Source organism: Pseudonaja textilis, chromosome 1 (assembly GCF_049901715.1).
Source record: "Pseudonaja textilis isolate UNSWEBS1 chromosome 1, rPseTex1.2, whole genome shotgun sequence".
Classification (NCBI taxonomy): domain Eukaryota; kingdom Metazoa; phylum Chordata; class Lepidosauria; order Squamata; family Elapidae; genus Pseudonaja; species Pseudonaja textilis.
Window position 1 is genome coordinate 287,724,936 of NC_141990.1, and position 19,024 is coordinate 287,743,959.

The window sequence follows — 19,024 nt, forward strand, 5'->3', positions numbered from 1 at the left end:
GTGCCACACCAATCATTATAAATTTATCTTTTTATTGATACCAATAACATAATTTTCCATTCATTTATTTGTTTTTCATGTAACATGCTTTTTGCCTGAAAAACTTTTTGCCTGAAAAACTGACAAGCTCTAACATCAGATTAAACAACAAGGTTCCATCTTTATTTGGTATCTAAACTGCTTTTTTTGCTTTTCTCTTGTAAAGTGCAGTAGGATCATCCCTGGGGAGATTCCAGCAGTAACCAGCAAGTATGGATAGATTCCATTTCCCTTGGTATCTTTTCTCCATGCCCTTGATATCCTGGTGGAATCTCTCCCCATGTTCATCACTCACTGCCCCACAGTTCCAAGGGAAATAGTCTAAATGTGAGTGTAAGAAGTGAATTTTCAGCTATATGTTTGCACCAAGTGCTTTATAGTACCTAAGCAAATTTTCCATGTGATTTTCATAGTCATCTGCCTTGTTGTTCTCAAAGTGAAGATAAATGTATACACTTCTATGTGGTACCATTTTCATTGTTCTACTGTACTTTGTCAAGAAGATGTGAGGCTTTATGATCACCTCCCTCCCTTGTAAACAAATATACTTGCCTATGTATAAATCTTTATTGTGAAATATCTTGAAAACTTTAGCCAACAGCACCTTTATCACCTGTTTTCTAATTCATCAAATCAAAATATGCAAAATTAACACATTTTATCTTGGGAGATCGATAATTTCCCAAAATTTGTAGACCGGTGTTTATAGTTATTTATATAGCTGAAATTTAAGCTATCTGTCATAGGAGATACTATTAATACCCATTAGAAATAAATCTAAGTAGATTTGGTTTCCTTAGTTTCTAAATAAATTGCATAGATTAGTAGGTAATTGTTTGTAATAATTGTTTTTCATTTCCTTCAAATACCAGTGATTAGTAACTTCTGGATTGGGCTGTTATTCTTATTTCCAACATAGGAACATCTTGCTACTCATTTCAGACTCTGCAAAAGATGTATTTTCATCACAAGTGTCCCAGCATATCGTTTTCTCATCATTTTCTATCAGCTAAACCAGCAGACCACAAGAAACATTTCTGCCTAAGCTTAATGGAGAGCTGAAAAGGCAAGCAGAAAGGTCATTAAATCTGATAATTCAGTTGCCCTTTCAGAATTAAGAAACCCAAACCCAAACTCATAAGGCTGCCTCTCAAAATCAAAACCACCACCATTACCAACAATAACAAAAACAACCATCCAGGAGTTCAGCATAGCTAGTACTTGTCTGCTTTACTCATAATCTATCTCTTGCCTCATAAAAATCTCCTGTTATATACTCATATATAAGTACACATAGCATCTCTTTTCAAAGCCCCAGTTGTAAATTCTCTGAAAGAAAAGCTCTGATGTTATTTGCCAATCCATAATAAACTAGGAAAAAAATTCTCCCATACTGAAAAATAAAAATGGGCAAACTATGAAAAAATGCATTTTGCCCTGAAAAATAGCATGTGTATGTGAGAAACAAAGATGTGTTTAAATTCATGCAACAAAGAGAAGATATAAAAAGCTATAAATCCAATAACAAATGGCAACATTTTTATAAATAGTTGCGTTTTAACAGGGCCTGTTGCTACCCTTTATGGATATAAATGTGAAAGTCACTTAAGTATGTTAACAATAAACTTATGAATGAAAAGAATAGATGCTAACAGTGCATATTGCAAATATGAGCATACCTTCTGTTGAATATACACTTTAAAATAAATCCAGATTTGCTTCTGCCAATGATATGAGGTCGTCTTGAATGTTGAACATCTCTTCTGGTCTACTGGGTTGTTTAAATAAGTTTTCTGGAACTCAGCAAAGTCAGCAAGCTGCATTCAGGAAATGATGACAATAAACTTTAATCTGGTTTCCACAAGGATATTACCTGCCAATCTTGCCAGCTAGTGAGATCATGGTGGATGTTTGTGTGTGCATACGTAGAGAGAAGGATACACACACAAAAAGAGAATATATATGCACACATACATATATACATATTGTATATACATACAATTACACACACACACAAACACATTACACAGGAAAGGTAAGGAATGGTAAATGAATTAAGGAGATTGTAAGAGAATTTACTGAAGCTCATAACAAAGACGTATTTTTAAACAACACTAACGTAGAATAAGTGGATATTCAAGTATCTGGAAAAGAGAAGTTACCTCTATAGTTTTAATATTCTGTGTAAGAATTCAGTTAGTGTATTCACTCTTAAACATGAAAAGTTAAGAATGCTTACTTGGTTTCCAAAATTGCATATGCTAATGTCTTATTTCTTGTCATTAAATCTGATTAAACTTGACGTGAATTTTGCTCCCCTGGCCATGTTCTGCTGGGAAAGATGTGACCATAACATAGAGATTTCACTTGGCCTTGGATTAGCCCTTCCTGTGTTTACTGTTTCTACTGCTCTACTGTTTTCGCCCAACTAATGGCTGTCAATCTCACTTAGATGATAGAATTTCAAGAATCACATTTTAGTTGCTCTTGTCTAGAGCACAACAGTTCTTGACTTTTCCCTTTCTCTTGCTACTGGCACTGATGCAATAAAATGCCTTAATAGTATTATGGCTGGGATGTAGTAGATTGATTAGTCATACAGAAGTTATTTCCAAGATTTCAAATTACCATATTGTCTTTGGAAATTTTATCTATGAAATGAGTTTATTTCATTTTAGTACTTTATCTTAATCCAGTCCAGTCTGACTAGGAAGAGACAATGGGCCCAAGACTTCGCAATTCTTGGACAAAAGTGGAATGATTTCACACTGAATCTCTACGTTAATTGGCGTTCTTTTCTCTTGCTTCCTATATGCTCCCTCTTTCAAACTAGTGGTCCCCTCTGTCTTAAATGTGGACTTTGCTTTCTTCAAAACTGTCTTTTAACCCAGGTGGACTGCTGAATCTTGTCCTGATGGGTTTGTTCTCCTATATTGTGCCATGCATTTATGAAGTGGTTGTTTTGTTTCCTTAATGTACAGATCTACACATGGCTCACTGCATTGTACTATATATACTAGTGATAGCGAACCTTTTTGTTGTGATGTGCTGAAAGAGCATGTGTGCCGGTACCCACAATGCAATGTGACGGCCCCTCCTAAGCATGCACGTGCAACATCCCTCCTTACCTGCACTGCATATGCGTGCGCCTCTCAGCTGATTTTTGGCCCATTTGAGGCATTTTTCACCCTCCTGGAGGCTTGAGAGAAGCCTCTGCAGCCTCAGGAGCCTGATAAACAGGCCTTCTGGAAATCCAGAAATGCCCATTTTCAGGCTCTGGAGAGCCTCTGGAGCTGAGGGGAGGCCATTTTCACCCTCCTGGGGGCTCAAGGGAAGCCTCTGCAACCTTTGGAGGCTGAAAAACAGGCCCATTTTGGCACTTGGTGTGCATGCTTGGACACGTATGCTCACGTGCCAGCACCCAGAAGACAATGTGTGTGGGCCCCCCACTTCCCCTGTGCATGCATATGTGATTCCCCCCACCTTACCTGCACTGTGCACCTCCTTGCTGATTTTTGGCCTGTTTGAGCCTTTTTCAGCCTCCCAGAGGCTTGAGGGAAGCCTCTGCAGCCTTTGGAGGCCGAAAAATGGGACAGTTTCATCACTTCCAGTATTTCTGGAAATACAGGAAGTGACAATGGGCCTGTTTTTCGGCCTCCAAAGGCTGCAGAGGCTTCCCTCAAGCTTGTGGAAGGCTGAAAAAGGCCTCAAACGGGCCAAAAATCAGCTGGGAGGCACACACATGTGCAGTGCAGGTAAGTTTGGCTGGGGCTTGTGTGCCCGCACAAATAGCTCTTCGTGCCACCTGTGGCACGCCTGCCATAGGTTTGCCATCGCAGCTTTAGGATAAAAAGTGAGGGAAGTTCTGCACATACTGTAAGTCCTCTTGAGCTCTTGAAGAAAAGAAAGGATGATAGGTCAAATTTCTTTTCTTGAAGGAAAGAAAGGATATAGGTCAAATTAATAAAGAAATAATCGAATGCCTTAGGATGTTGTAAGAACTAGGCTGTTCTTGCCTAGCAGAATCAGATTAAGTCCCTCTTGTTTCTCTCAGCCTTTGGGAAGCCAAAATGTAGGATATAAAAGTATTCATTTTCAAAAATTGTTATTCCATGGCATACACTGCTTCTGAACTTATCTAACACAGTACATTAACAGACGCATGAAAATGTTCATCTCAATAAATCACTAATTTCATATTTTTGACAAGCTTATTCTTTTGCACATGAAGATTAAAACACTCAGAATATTAGGTTCCTTTCAGGTTTCAAGAGGAATAAAACAAAGACATCAATATAATTTTGATTAAAAAAAGTTCCCAATGTTTATTTGTGATGTCATTTTATTATCCACTCTTAAGTGAGTATTATTATCTATCTTAAGTGAGTAAAATGAGGAAAGAAAGGAAAACAAAGTAAAGGGGAAATATTGGGCAATAGAAAATATTATTATAGAATATTATAAATGTGTTCTTTACATATTCAAGAGGTTTTGCAGTTCCTAAACATAAACCCCTGACTAAAAATGGCCTGGCTAAGGTAATAATGGATCATTGAAAATATTATTATTTCACAAAATTGTGTGAAACTTATAAGAGGATGTGAATTTGTATTGACTTTACAGAGCATGTAGTGGCAATGCTAATGCACCCAGAGAGGAAAAAATTAGAACATTGTTGTTAGAAAAATAATTGTTCTTGCTTTGCAAATAAGATTGGTGCCATAGAATTCCATGGTTTTCATAAATATGTACCATATATGTCTCTCCTTCCCTATGAAATTTGATTATCAATCTAAGTAGCAGTCTTCTGTTAAGAAACCAGCTTTCAAAAAAGCAAAAAAATAAAACAAAATTATTTCACTGTAGTTTATAACAATGCTTCCCAATTTTAAGTTATATACAATGCTTCCCTCACTTTGTTATATGGACTTCAAAATTCCAGAATTTCCCAGTCAGATGCTGAATATTTACATATATTATTTATTTATTTATTTTATTTGTCAATAGCTTACAAGATAATAAACATAAGTATAAATACCAGAAATAGGTATGAATAATTGGGGACAATAGGACAGGGACAGTAGGCACAATTGCCCACTTATGCACTCCCCTTAAACTTTATATCTTAAAGTTGCTGAAGTTGAGAAACACTGATTTAGACTAGTACTTGTCAAACCTTTTGTCTTGGTGGGAATCAAGAAATGACATTCTTGTAGAATTCTGAATCTAATCAAGGCTCACTGTGACTCCCTTTTGCTGCCACTCCTTGTTATATGCCTATTCTGAATGAGTGTGCTGGTTGGTGCACTCAGCCAGTTTAGGATATTTAAGAAAAAGAAAAAAGAAAAAAAAGTGCTCTATTCCCACAAAAGATGTAAAAATCAGGTGGTACATATAGATTTATTCTTGAACGAAGAAGAATGGCTAGTTGGAAGAGCTGCAGGAACACTGTACACAGGCCAATGCAGCTTGGTTTACGAACCCTTGTAATCTAGAACAATGAAAAGGCAATGACCCAGGAACCAATTCTTCTCTTGTTGTTTAGGCAGCAATACTAATTGGTGAAAGGAGAAAGGCAAATGAAGGGACAGGAACCATCAACATTGTGGAAGTGATGCGCCAATAGGAAAGAAAACAGTGTTAAGCCTTTTTTTAATACGAAACTGAGCCTGCTGTGGTAACATGGTAGTACCTCATACACATTCTCCTCCTGCACTGCTTATGTAACTCCCCTTGTAACAAGTTTCAAGGAAGCAACCTAGTTCTATGAAACAGTTTTCTATATTTGGTTAGGAACAAATATTTTCAGACATCAAGTCATTCTGCTTATTTGTTTTAAAGAGTGGATAGTTTCTATTTACTGGATTGGAAATATTCCCATGAATAAATGTAATAATTTTGCAACACTTGTTTTTCATGGAGTCACTTGTTTTTGCTCTAATTTCATGGAGTTCTGTAGAAGGAGTACTTCAGAATGCAAGGCATTCAAGGGAAAAATGCCCACTAATTGCATTAAAAATCTAAAGATTCTGTTTTTCCCTTATAAAACATTGTGCCAGGGCTTTTTCTTTCTTTACGTGTCAGTTCTGTTGTATAGAAACATAGTTAAATTTATCTTGGCAGAATTACATGACACCAAGGAGGTGCATGACCCTAAACAGTTTTACCAACTGATCTTGGTTAAGACAATAAACTCAAAAGCCATTTCTGTCTTTCAAAAATATGCCGTCGAAAAATGATATCTGGGATTACAAGTGAAACTAATGAACATACAGTACAATCACTCTAGAAAAAAATAGATAATTCAGAAATAAAAGAAGCCTGGGCAGAGGGTCAGAAAACAAAATTCATACTGTACATATTGAGAGGTAGAGCTTCCTAGGGCCAGAATGCCAGTTATATTAATAATTATGTAATTATTCCGTTTGCTATGCTTTGGCCTTATCCATATTTCCTATATGAGAGCCCATAGCAGCCATCAACCACATAATTTGGACCAGGATCCCAAAAATCAAACTGTTCCATGAACACATTTCTGATGTATTTATAGTCAATATTCTTTCCCTCTTTTCTAATTCACTTGAGGGTACTAGTTGAGACTTGAGGTGTTTTAGCATATTTGTTTCCTAGAAGTTCAAATCCATAGTGAGATATTTGTAGCTGTTGGAATACAATTTGATTTAAAATAACAATGAGTTGCCAGCTAACATGACTTTTCTCTTTGTCATTTAGTATGGATACAGTTTCATCTGTTGTTTGCCTCAGGAATTTATGACTTTTTACTTACCTACGACTTATATTTACAGCATCATTTTCATCAGTATCAGAGAATTCTTATATAATCCGCTATCTAGGCATTAATCAAATGAAGATTTGCTCTACTGTCATTCAAAGAACTCTTTTATGGATTGTCTTGCCTAAAGTTTCTTGTTTTTTCTTTTGAAGATGTTTTGCTTCTTATCTAAGAAGCTCCTTTAGCTCTGACAGGATAGTGGGGAATAGAAGGTTTAACATTGCTTGCAGACATCTGGTCATTGCATCCTTTTAGAGGGTCATTGAGGCACTTGGAGATTTATCTGTGTCCTCCAGGTCACTTGAGTAGTGCTCCTGGTTTCTGTATTTTGCAATTTTTCCTCTGGAAGTCCATTCCTACTCCCACACCATTCAAAGGGTATTCATCCCAAATTGTATCGCTAAAAATCTATAGAGATTCTGTTATCCTGGTCATGGTTGGACTTTCTTGGCAACTGGACTTTTTTGTTTTTTTCTCTTGAAGACATTTCACTTCTCATCCAAGAAGCTTCTTCAGCTCTGACAGGTTAGTGGGGAAAGTCCAGTTGCCTCATGAAAAAGCACCTTTGGGACAACATTGACCTGCATGACTGAGAATCTCTACAAAACGTTGCCCTTTATGGATATTTTGTTGTGGGCTGCCTCCTTCCTTTTAAAGGGACATTCATCAATCAATCTGTTTGCTTGATTTTCTTTGTTTCACACTTTACTAGTGTACCAGTGAATACTTTTTTAAAGTTACTGTAATGACAGTGCAATGGTGAAAGGCTGGGATTTTTAACAAGTCTGCTAAATCAAGGAAATGGTAATCTTTCTTTTCTTTCTTTCTTTTAAACTAGATGAAAAAAATAAATAAAAGAGTTCTTCCAATGTTGCCTTCTAGATTAGAGGAAGAATAACACTGTGACTTATTTTTCTTTTAATGGTCCACTGATTGCAGCAAATAAGAAAATGTCAAGAGCAGAAGGGAGTCAGCAGAGGGGGACTCATGTAAAAGGCCTATTAATGGAAATATCAGCTCTTCAAAGTAGTGCAGGCCAGAAAACAAACTCTTGGCTGGAATTCTTTATTATTATTGTCCATGGAAGCTAATTCTTGAAAACTTGACTATATTTTCCCCTTCCATTTCTTAACAAAGTTATGATGGAGCCAATCCAAGTTTCTTTTTCATGCTTTCTAGTTTCCTGGGCTTAAAATATGTTTTTTTAAACTGTTGCTGCATAGCAGCTATTCTCCAAGCAAGGTCATCTCTTTGGCCAAATTCTGTCCCAAATTCATTTTTTTCAACCTTAGTCCAAAGAAAGGAGAAGCAAATTTTCCTGGCAGGAATGAGTGGGTAAGGAAAGAGAAGAACTCACCAGTCTCATGTTCTAGAAAGCAAAGTTTGCAAACCAGGCTATCATTATGGCCAATGCAAGGAAATGCTAAAATCTAGACAGAGATTTCTTAATCTCTTCTGTTTCATTACCATGGACAACCAAGAAAAAACCCATACATTGATCATTGAAGAAATCAATGCAAAGTTCACGCTCAAGACCTAGCTCTCTGAAGGAAGCTGTAGACAGTTTTTTTCTGAATGCCATCACTCTACTAAACAAATAATTCCCTCAACACTGTCCAACTATTTATGAAGTCTGCATTTCTATTAATCTTCTCATCACTCCTTACCACCCATCCCCTCCCACTTGTGACTGTATGACTGTATGACTGTATTTTGTCGCTTGTATTCTTACAGTTTATATTGACTGTTTCCTAGTATGATTTGCTTGCTTATTTTACTCCATGACTATTATTAAGTGTTGTACCTTATGATCCTTGACTCTTGACAAATGTATCTTTTCTCTTATGTACACTGAGAGCATATGCACCAAGACAAATTCCTTGTGTGCCCAATCAAACTTGGCCAATAAAATAATTCTATTCTATTCTAGTGCTGGGAAAGGTGGAAGGAAAGAGAAGAACACTAGCAGCAAAGTGGATGGACTCATGGTGGTGATGGGTTCACCATTGGCAGACCTGAAAGACCAAGTTAGGGAGAGATTATTCTGGTGAAAATCTATGCATAATTGAGAGTGAACATCAGCTTGATAGTACATATTCAAACACTTAGTATATAATCATGATATTGTAGCCTTTTGTCCTATGAAAAATGTCAGCCTGTCTTTTTTTAGATTGATGTCACTCACAATAATGAAATAATTGAAATGAAGTAAATATCCCACTGCCAACTGTTCAGAGCAAGAAAAGACAATCCTACCACCATGAACGGACTAATTTGGAAACTATTAATATCAATTAATAAAATATCTCTATAGAATCCAAGAGCTGGATAGCAGCACTTAGTTCAGCTTGCCTGATCAAAAAACGTTGTTGGATTTGCATTGGATCTGATTAATAGGGGAACTTACCAAATTTGCAGATGATACTAAGCTGGCAGGAATAGCTAACACTCAAGAAGATAGGCTCAAGATCCAGATGGATCTTGACAGACTAGAACCCTGGACCATATCTAACAAAATGAAATTCAGTGTAAAGAAAAATAAAGTCCTACACTTAGGCAAGAAAAACCAAAAGTACACATATAGACTGGGTGAAACCGGGCTCAATAGCAGTAACTGTGAGAGGGATCTTGGAGTCTTAGTGGACAACCAGCTAAATATGAGTGAGCAGTGTGCAGCTGCCTCCAAAAAAGCTAATGCAATCCTAAGTTGTATTAACACAGGGATACAGTCAGGATCAAGGGAAGTACTAATACCACTCTATAAAGCCTTAGTAAGACCATACCTAGAGTACTGCATCCAGTTTTGCTCACCACATTATTAAAAAGATGTTGAGTATAGTATAGAGAAGAGCAACCAGGATGATTAGGGGAATGGAGGCTAAAACATACAATGAACGGTTGCAGGAACTGGGCTTGGCTAGTCTAGTAAAGAGAAGGACCAGGGGGGACATGATAGCAGTCTTCCAATATTTGAGGGGCTGCCACAGGGAGGAGGGGGTCAAGCTATTTTCTAAAGCTCCTATAGGCCAGACAAGGAATAATGGATGGAAACTGAACAAGGAGAGATTTAACCTGGAAATAAGGAGAAACTTTCTGACAGTGAGAACAATCAACCAATGGAACAGCTTGCCCTCGGAAGTTGTGGGAGCACCATCACTTGAGATTTTCAAGAAGAGATTGGACTGCCATTTGTCAGAAATGGTGTAGAGTCTCCCGCTTGGTTGGGGGGTTGGACTAGATAACCTACAAGGTCCCTTCCAACTCTGATTATCTGTAATCTCTAATATTTGAATGGAAGTCTCAGGAAATACAAGGACTATAGGGTACATTAGAAGGTAAAAAAGGAATCCTGTAAGCAAGCGGTGCAAAGTACCCACTGTATTGTTACAAGAATATAGCTATCAGGTATCAAGCTTAATTTGGAACAGATTTTACCTTTAAAATTGTGATTTCTGTATGGTTGCCAGCATTGGTATCAGTCACCCTTGAGCAATTGTATAGCTATGCAGTTGTTATGCAAGAGTAAAGTGATGCAGTTAGATATATAACAAAGGGTTTAAGAACTATCTTCCCACCTCCTGGTGTTTTAAACACCATATTGTTTGAACTTAGGTTTGAAGCTTAGAAGGTACATCTTGGATCCCCAAATTAAATGGCATACTGTAATTTCCCCCCTCCCATTTGGATGCTGTCATTGTCCAACTAATTGCTGCCTTCTCTGCTCTGTAACACTTTGCAGTGCTGATTTTTTTGTCAGACTTAAAAATATTCACTTGTTTACAAGTGGGATGGTTTATCTTAAATTAAATGTAATAATTATTCTGCATGTTTCCTTCTCTTGCTTTGAATTATTTCTGGCAGATGGAAATTGCTTCTTTCACTGATGGGTCACAAGATTTGTTGCACTTTGTTATTCTATTTATTCAATCATGCAAAACCACAAATAGTTGTTTATTGGTAATTTGAGTTTGTCAAATACATTAAAGTTCTAAGATGTTTTTCCTCCTTCCTCACTACCTTCTTCTTCTTCTTCCTCTTTTATTGCATGTCAGAATAAGGTCTCAATTCCATCTAACCAAAATACAGTGAGGAAACTTAACTTAAAAATAGAGATAGTGGTGGTAGAGATGATACTACAAATACAACCCTCCCCCCCATCTTTAGCTATGCATTGACAATTGGACCACCTGTGTTTCCCAGAAAATAAGGCCAGGTCTCATACTATTTTTTGCTACAAAAGATGCATTAGGCTTATTTTCTGGCTAGGTCTTATTTTTGGCGAAATACTGTACTACATGCACCCGTCTGGCTGATGATCTTAACTGAGGCTTATTTTCAGGGTAGGGCTTATATTATGAGCACCCCAAAAATCATGCTAGGGTTTATTTTCCAGTTGAGTCTTATTCTGGGGGAAACTTGCTATATGATCTCATGGTCAGAGTATATTAAGCATGTCTATATGGTCAATATATATGTTCTATATTGACCATATTGAGCATAATAACAGAACAAAAAAAGAAGACAATTGTGGTTTTTCCAAATATAGAGGAGGGAGGGCACTTTTTGAGACTCAAGTATACTGGAGAAAAGTTGTGTATCAGTGGAATGGGATCAACTAGAAGAGATTCAGAAAGCACTATCTTGAGACTAGGGAAAGGAAGTCCAAAAAGTGCTTTTCAAATGGCAAACAACCATTTGGGACAGTCATAACCTGGATGATTAAGAATATCCATGGTCAGGGAAAGGAAGTTTGACTTAATATATGTACCTATTTTAGAAGATGGCGGAAAGTAAGAGAATTATTTCTGTGAGATTTTTTCAATCAATATTTTAAAAAATACTGCTTGTTTTTCAGATTTGATATGATCATGATAGGGTGGTCAGCTTAATATCAAAAATTACTAGTGGTGTCTGTGTATGTTGTGAAAACTCTACAGGTTATACATGGATTGATGTCAAGCTTACCTGTGCTTATAAATTCCTGTGCTTAAACTCTTTAGTTATGTTTAGAAATTCCTTAGCACTTGGATGCCAAACTGGAATTTAAAATAAAAATCTAGAGAAATGCTTTTCTTGAAATCTGTCTATAAAGAAAATTATAAACAAGGAAAAGAGAAAGAAGGTTATTGACTAAATAGAGGAGAATTAACCAAAAAATTCAAAGTGTTTCATGGTTCAAGATTCCATAGCAAAATATACATTGATCCTTTGCATTGATACAGGGTGAAATACTGTTGACATTCAGTTCCACAACTCTTGTTACTTTGTGTAAACCATGTAGGTTTCTAAGCAAACCAGTTCAAAATGATTCAAAACCCAGTATTTCACTATATACCTAGTTAAAAACTATCTTCAGCTACTGTGTTAAGTTTCAGTCAGTTTCAGAATCACTGAAATGGAGTTGCCTTATTATACAAATGATGTTTCACAGGGCTAACTCTCTACCTAAATAAAGACCAAAGGAAAGTGGCAACAAAATATATTGCTCTGGGCACAGAATTTGGATTCAGCCCAACATGGAAAAACAGTGCAGGGAATGGCTCATTAAGAATACCATAATGAAAAGTGAATAACAAATCAACATAAGAGATGTTGCTGCATGTGCTGCATTTTGTAATTGAATGGAGGATGCAAAGCCACGGAGGACAGAAATTGTTTTATTTGCTACATCAAATGGCAGAATACAAAGTTATTGAAAGACAAAAGAAAGTTAAACCTTCAATACATATTTTGCAGCTTTGAAACTGATTCTTAAAACAATAAATTTAGCTTGCACCCTCATGGATTTCTTCCCATTAGATTTGCTGACTTTAAGCAACTTTTCCAGCGCTGACCTTCTCATCAAGGTTTTGTCTCAAAATAGTTCCATACAGTTCTACAAATGTTAAACTGACATTTGAAGTTGGATTTAAGAGACTGAGTGCTCTCCTGTGTACTTACTGAAATTCAGTAAGGCTATAGCCTCCTGCTCCTTGAGTGTGTGGGCTAGTAATAACTTTTATCAGCAATTGGTTGGATAAAAAATCATGTTCCAAAGCACGTTCAGTATTCACTTGGGAAGTGTGAATCAAGTTCATCTTATATATTTTCAGCATAATCATCTTGTGTATGACAATGAAGACACTTTTCATGCCTCTGCTTATTAATTATGGAGATTTGGACAGTCATGCCTTAGGAAAAGACAAAACAGCTTCCTTTAGCTTTTTATCTGTCAACTAATCAAATATGACAAGTCTGTGATTAAATTGCTGCTTCTTTTCTACCATAACACTGATTTTCTGAGGAGGATAATGTCAGAAAGGAATCAGATCTATTCTGAGTAGGTTCTGAACAGGTCTGGTTGAGCTGACTGAGGCTCTGTCTTGTTCGTTTACCTGAGAAGATTTTGAACCTGTAATTCCTGAGGAAGTGGATAGTGTCCTTGGGACTATTAGCCTAGCCAGCTGTTAAATCTATATCTCACTTGGTTTGTTAAGGCTCCCTGGGGTGACATGTGGTTAGATGTGATGCTGATAAATTCATTCTTGATTCAGATGATGGTTCCTAATGATTCTGGATATTTTTCATTCATTCTCCAATCTGTTTTCCACTCTTTCACATCTTTCAAAAATCTCTCTTTTCCTCTGCTTCTCTCCTTTTTATTTTGAAGTGCCCTTCCTAGTGTTACTTCTCAATACTTCATGGTATGTTGGACTGTGGTCTGGATTCCCAGAAGAGCGGGGCTGTATTCAAGAGGGTAAACACACAGTGAAGTTTAGATAGTCCAGTCAGGAAAAAGAGGGTTAAGAAGGCTCCTCCCTAGCAATTCCAAGATTGTATCTGTAGTGACACAAATCGTTGCTTTAGTTTGACAAGATTTCTGTCTATAAATGAAGAATAATAAAGGAAACTGCTCAGAAGTAACTTCACATATCTTTCTTGATTCATGGCTTGGTTAACATATATTGAAAAAATAAAAAAGTAATAAATACACAGATTTATTAAAAATGAAATATGACAATCTTGAGATTTATATTTATTTTATTCATTATTGACTGCATAAGTGTGAACAGGTCTGAGAGTGCTCAGAAGATGAATAATTTCAATTTGTTTGATTGCATGCAGGCTTTTTTGTATTCTCTGGTGGAAAGCAAAAAGTGATTAAGCCAGTCGTGAAATTTAGTTCTTGACATCTTTAGTGACATCTGGAAATGGTTGCGATTACCGACAGTCAATGCACAGCAGGAAGTTTTTGTGGTTTATTTGTTTTTTTAGCCTCAGTCTATAACACATTGTCTTGTGAACAATCCTCTAAAGAAAGGCACTTCCAAGGGGTTAACGCCAAAAATTTGCTTTGCAGGATCTGCTTTTTAATCTGTTCAAACAGAGAGGAAATGGAAAAATTCTTTGGTTTCTCCATTTTCACCAACAGTTAACAAATTGTTTATCTATTTTGTGTGTGTGTGTGTGTGTGTGTGTGTGTATGTATGTATATGTATATTATATAACACTATTTAGAAGGTAGAAGAAATGAATTGATGTTATAACATAAAGGGGAGGAAATCTCAAAAAAAAAGAAAGAAAGAAACCACCCTCAGTATTTAGATAAAAGGAAAATAAGATTAACCCCTCTCCCCTTTGCTACAACCACTTGCAAAATTATCTCCCCATTTAGTGTCTTGGCAGTATTTTTTTAAAAAAAATAAATTTTCCAGAGTGCAAATTGGGAAAGGAAGTTGTGCTTTATCTGCTCCTTGATTCATAGACTTTGTGATGACCTGGGGCATAGCACAAAGAGTCCCTTTATTATCTCCAATTTTGCCCCCAGTGTCCGGGTTACTTTTGGCTGAAAAAAATTCTTCCAGGAACAGCCTTTGATTGCAGAAAACTAAGTCCAAAATAGGGTAAACACAAACTGTAACTTAAAGTCCAAACAAGCCAAACTGAAATAATTAGTTGGGCAGGGCAGGGCAGGAGCAAGAATTTAAGACTTGAAAGCACAGCAAAACTCACATGGTTGGGAAGACATAAGTAACACAGATAAGCCATGACAACACAAGATGAAGTCACGTTTGCTCCCAACAGCCTGCCACATGCAGCTTGTCTTTTTTATAAACTGTGTTCCCAGCTGCAGCTAATGAAGAGAATCAGGGCCCTTTCCACCCCCGTAAGCCATGCAACCCACGTTGCTCTCTTCTCCATTCCTTGCTGCATGCCCTAGGATGAAGAGGAGGTGGGTCTGGACCTTCCTCTGAATTCCCTCTCCCTTGTTCTACCTCTTCCCTGCTCTGCTCAGCTGGACTTTGCTCTTCCCCAGTTTCCTCCATAGCCAACGGAGCCATATTCCCACTCCCTGTCAGCTGTTTGGCTTCCTCCTCGGATTCAGACTCCAACAGGGACATGACAGACTTTTTGCTTTCCAGTGTAGACATAAGTAACTTAACAAAAGTACATTCTATATTTCTACCTTCCTTGTTTTGCAGGATTGATATGAGAATAAAGTGAGGGGTGATATTTTGGACATTCTTTGAGAATTTGCAGGGCCTTTATCTATATGTAAATCACTTATTTAAAAACAAACATTCTCCCTTTTATTTGCTGTGCTTTGGAACTTAGGCCCTTCCATACTGCCAATACCTTTCACCTTTCCATATCCTCCCAATCATTTTCAAGCTGATACGCAATTGTCTTTACCATTGTTTATCTAAAAATTAAAGCAATCAACATTCAAGGCAATCTATGCTTTCTCTCATTGACCAATAGAAAAGGGCAAAAGAAAAAAAAGTATCCTCCAAGTGCCATGCCTACCTCCATGACTTCTTTTCTGGGAAGGGAAGGGAGGGAAGGAAGGAAGGATGGATGGATGGATGGAAGGAAGGAAGGAAGGAAGGAAGGAAGGAAGGAAGGAAGGAAGGAAGGAAGGAACTTAAAAATCTGCAAGAGACAAAAATTCCGTCCATCTGCATAGTTGAAAAGAATAAAAAAATGTTTATATAAAACTTCCTCTGCAGTATGGAGAGAGAAGACAAGGGGCAAAGTAATCTAATTTTGAAGGAGAAAATGGCCCATCCCAGTTTGATCCCAGCACTTCTGTTGGAAAACCAGGTTCAGCATAATTAACTGCAGTTGAGTCAATCCAAGAAATCAATCCAGATCTAGGGGCACTTCCAGATCCAGGTCTGGTTCCATCCCCCTAGGATCATGTGTCTTTGTTACAGTTTGGCAGCGGAGTATAACTGAATTTCCAGTTCACTTACCATATGCTTGAAGTTGCTACAAACTTTCTGTGAAGTTTGTGGAAAAGCAATTTCATCATTTAAGGGAAGTGATACCTTATTACACTACCTGATTTTTTGTAGGCTCTATCCTAGTAGGTATTTACAAGGGAAAAGTTGCAGTGATGAATTTTCAACTTCTAATTCCTCCTCTAGGAAATGCTTGGGTTTTTTCTTTTCCAGACAGACAGAAAAATAAATGCAACCTGAAGCAAGTAATTTATTTTCTCTTTCATATAAAATGGGTTGTGGTGTGTGGTTGTGCACTTTTGTGTGTGTGGATATTGTTGCTGATAATGCACGACCTGCTGCAGCTTGGTCCTTGTTCTCATTATGGTTAAGATAAGTGTGGTGAAAATAACTGTAGGTCATATTAAGACTATTTTGATATTTTGGAGAGGAAACTGTGAAAAGAACCTATACTAGACTTAATATTTGAAGTTGCTTATTTTCTACTATATAAATTTATATCAGCCTTCGTATATTTCATAATAATTGGGAATTGTAGGAATTGATTTGCAATTTCAGCACATTTGGGGGCGGCACAAATTGAGTAAGCTTATATCTCTGGATCTCAGATATGCTTACCACTGAAATTAGTCCTAAGTTTCTAATACTATTTGTATTGTTTTTTTTCTCTTTAAGGAAATGCAAACATTTCAGATTTTTTTGAAAATTTTTTATTGGTTTTTAAAAACAAATATAAACAAACAAAACATAAAAACATCAAGCGATCTTCCATATGTGTACATACAGTGTGCTGGTTGATTTACAAATTATTTTGTGCTTCCATTTCATAGTCTTCAATTACAATTACATTGCATATAATCTCATATTTTCAATCAAAAATTAAATAACTTAGTATCATTATTAATCAATCATTTGACTATACTTTTATTCGTTCATGTTTTACAAGATAATCATAATTTACTTAGTTTATTTTATAACAGTTCATATTATCATCCCAAATCTATCCTAAAATCATTTTGTAGATATAATAAGAAAGAATCTTTATATATTTATTATTTTCTAAAAGTCTACATATTTCACTACTGTATTTTATTGTCTAACCATTGATAGAAAAGATCCCAAACTTTATAAAATTGTTTATCCTCTTGTTCTCTAATTTCAAATGTCAATTTACTCATTTCAGCACATTCCAATATTTTCTTAATGATTTCCTCCTGTGATGGTATTTTGTCATTTTTGCAGTTTTTAGCAAATACAATCCTAGCCGCTGTTAATACATTTACAATCAGATATTTCAAGTCTTTACTATATATTTCAGGTAAAATTCCCAATAAAAATATCTCTGGTTTCAAGTCTATATGTTTTTTTGTCATTCTTTCCAACCACATGTGGATTTTAGTCCAGTATTTTTTAGCATCCGCACAAGTCCACCACATATGGTAATATGAGCCAGGTGTAGGGTGACATTTCCAACATTTTTTGGATTTATTCTTGAACATTCTTGCTATTCTTGTCGGGGGGAAATGCCATCTTATACAAATTTTCTTTATATGCTGTTGACATTGTAATTTTATAATTTTGAGACCACAATTTTTGCCATTTCTCTAAATCGATCCTATATCCAAAATTCTTCCCCCAAGCAATCATAGTTTCTTTAACTTGTTCTTCTTCTAATTTAATTTCTAATAAATATCCATACAGTTTTTTAATCACCTTTTCATCAGTACCTGTCAAAATCTTATCTAAATCAGTCAATTTATCATAGAAACCTTCCATTTTAGAATCTTCAACATACCTTGAATGTATTTGTGCATATGAAAACCAATTCATCTTTATACCTTGTTCCTCTAGATTTTGCATCGATTTAAGTTCACCCTTTTCATCCAATATTTCCCCAGATCTAACTGTTTGTTCCTTCTTGTATATTATAGGATAGGAAAATGCTTCAATAGTCGATAACCAGACTGGGATTTTCAAATAACATTGTCTTTTAATCTTCTCCCAGTTTAACCACAGAGACTCCCATATATAATGTCTTCTAAAATACCCCTGTGTTTTAGTTCCTTTATACCATAAAAAAGCATGCCACCCCAACAACAGATCATGTCCTTCTAGTGTCAACAGTCTAGTATTTCTTAGTGTTATCCATTCCTTAACCCACATCAGATTTATAGCTTGATAGTACAACTCCCAATTAACTTTATTCTTGCTTTCTTACCTTGCCATATATATTTCAACACAATTTTATTTAAATCTTCAAAGTAGTCTTTTCCAAGCCTAATTGGAATTGTTTGAAACAGGTATAAAATTCTGGGTAATATATTCATCTTGATTGTTGAAATTCTCCCCATTAGTGACAGTTGTAAACTTTCCCACCTCGCCAGATCTAGCGCTAACCACTGTTTAAGTTTGATATAATTATTCTCTTTTAATGTACTACATCTTGCTTTCAAACATATCCCCAAGTACTTAATCTTATTCGTGACCTGAATTTTCAATAGGTCTGCCAATTCTTCCCTTTGTCTTAATAGCATATTCTTTGTCTTATCTTTATTTATTTTCAAACCAGCCACCTTTCCACATGTCTCTATCTTTTCCATCAATTTTGATGCTGTTTCTAAAGGGTCTTCTAAGATGAAAACCAGATCATCTGCAAATGCTTGCATCTTAAATTCTTCCCTTTTGATTTTCATTCCTTTTATATTCTTTTCATCTCTAATATTTCTGTTTAGCACTTCCAAAGTTAACACAAACAACAAAGGTGATAGTGGGCACCCTTGTCCTGTTCCCCTTCTTATATTGATAGAGTCTGTCAGTTCTCCCTTCACCATTACCCTTGCCATTTGCTTATAGTATATAGTTTCTATTGCTTGAATAAATTTTCTAGCAAAACCCATCTGTTCCAACAGTAATAACATGAATCGCCAATTCACATTATCAAATGCCTTCCGTGCATCTAGAAATATCA

General features: G+C 36.2%; 1 protein-coding gene and 1 long non-coding RNA gene across 20 annotated transcripts in view; one reads left to right on the forward strand and one right to left on the reverse strand.

The window, feature by feature from the left end:
- NRXN3 (neurexin 3) overlaps positions 1–19,024 on the forward strand; it is a 1,274,597-nt gene that overhangs the window by 405,132 nt on the left and 850,441 nt on the right. The gene's annotated exons all lie outside the window — the stretch shown is intronic.
- LOC148128245 (uncharacterized) overlaps positions 1–19,024 on the reverse strand; it is a 69,945-nt gene that overhangs the window by 16,568 nt on the left and 34,353 nt on the right. Inside the window, exon 2 of the long non-coding RNA XR_015741114.1 lies at positions 1,719–1,856. This is a non-coding gene — a long non-coding RNA (uncharacterized LOC148128245). The remainder of the gene's footprint in view (positions 1–1,718; positions 1,857–19,024) is intronic.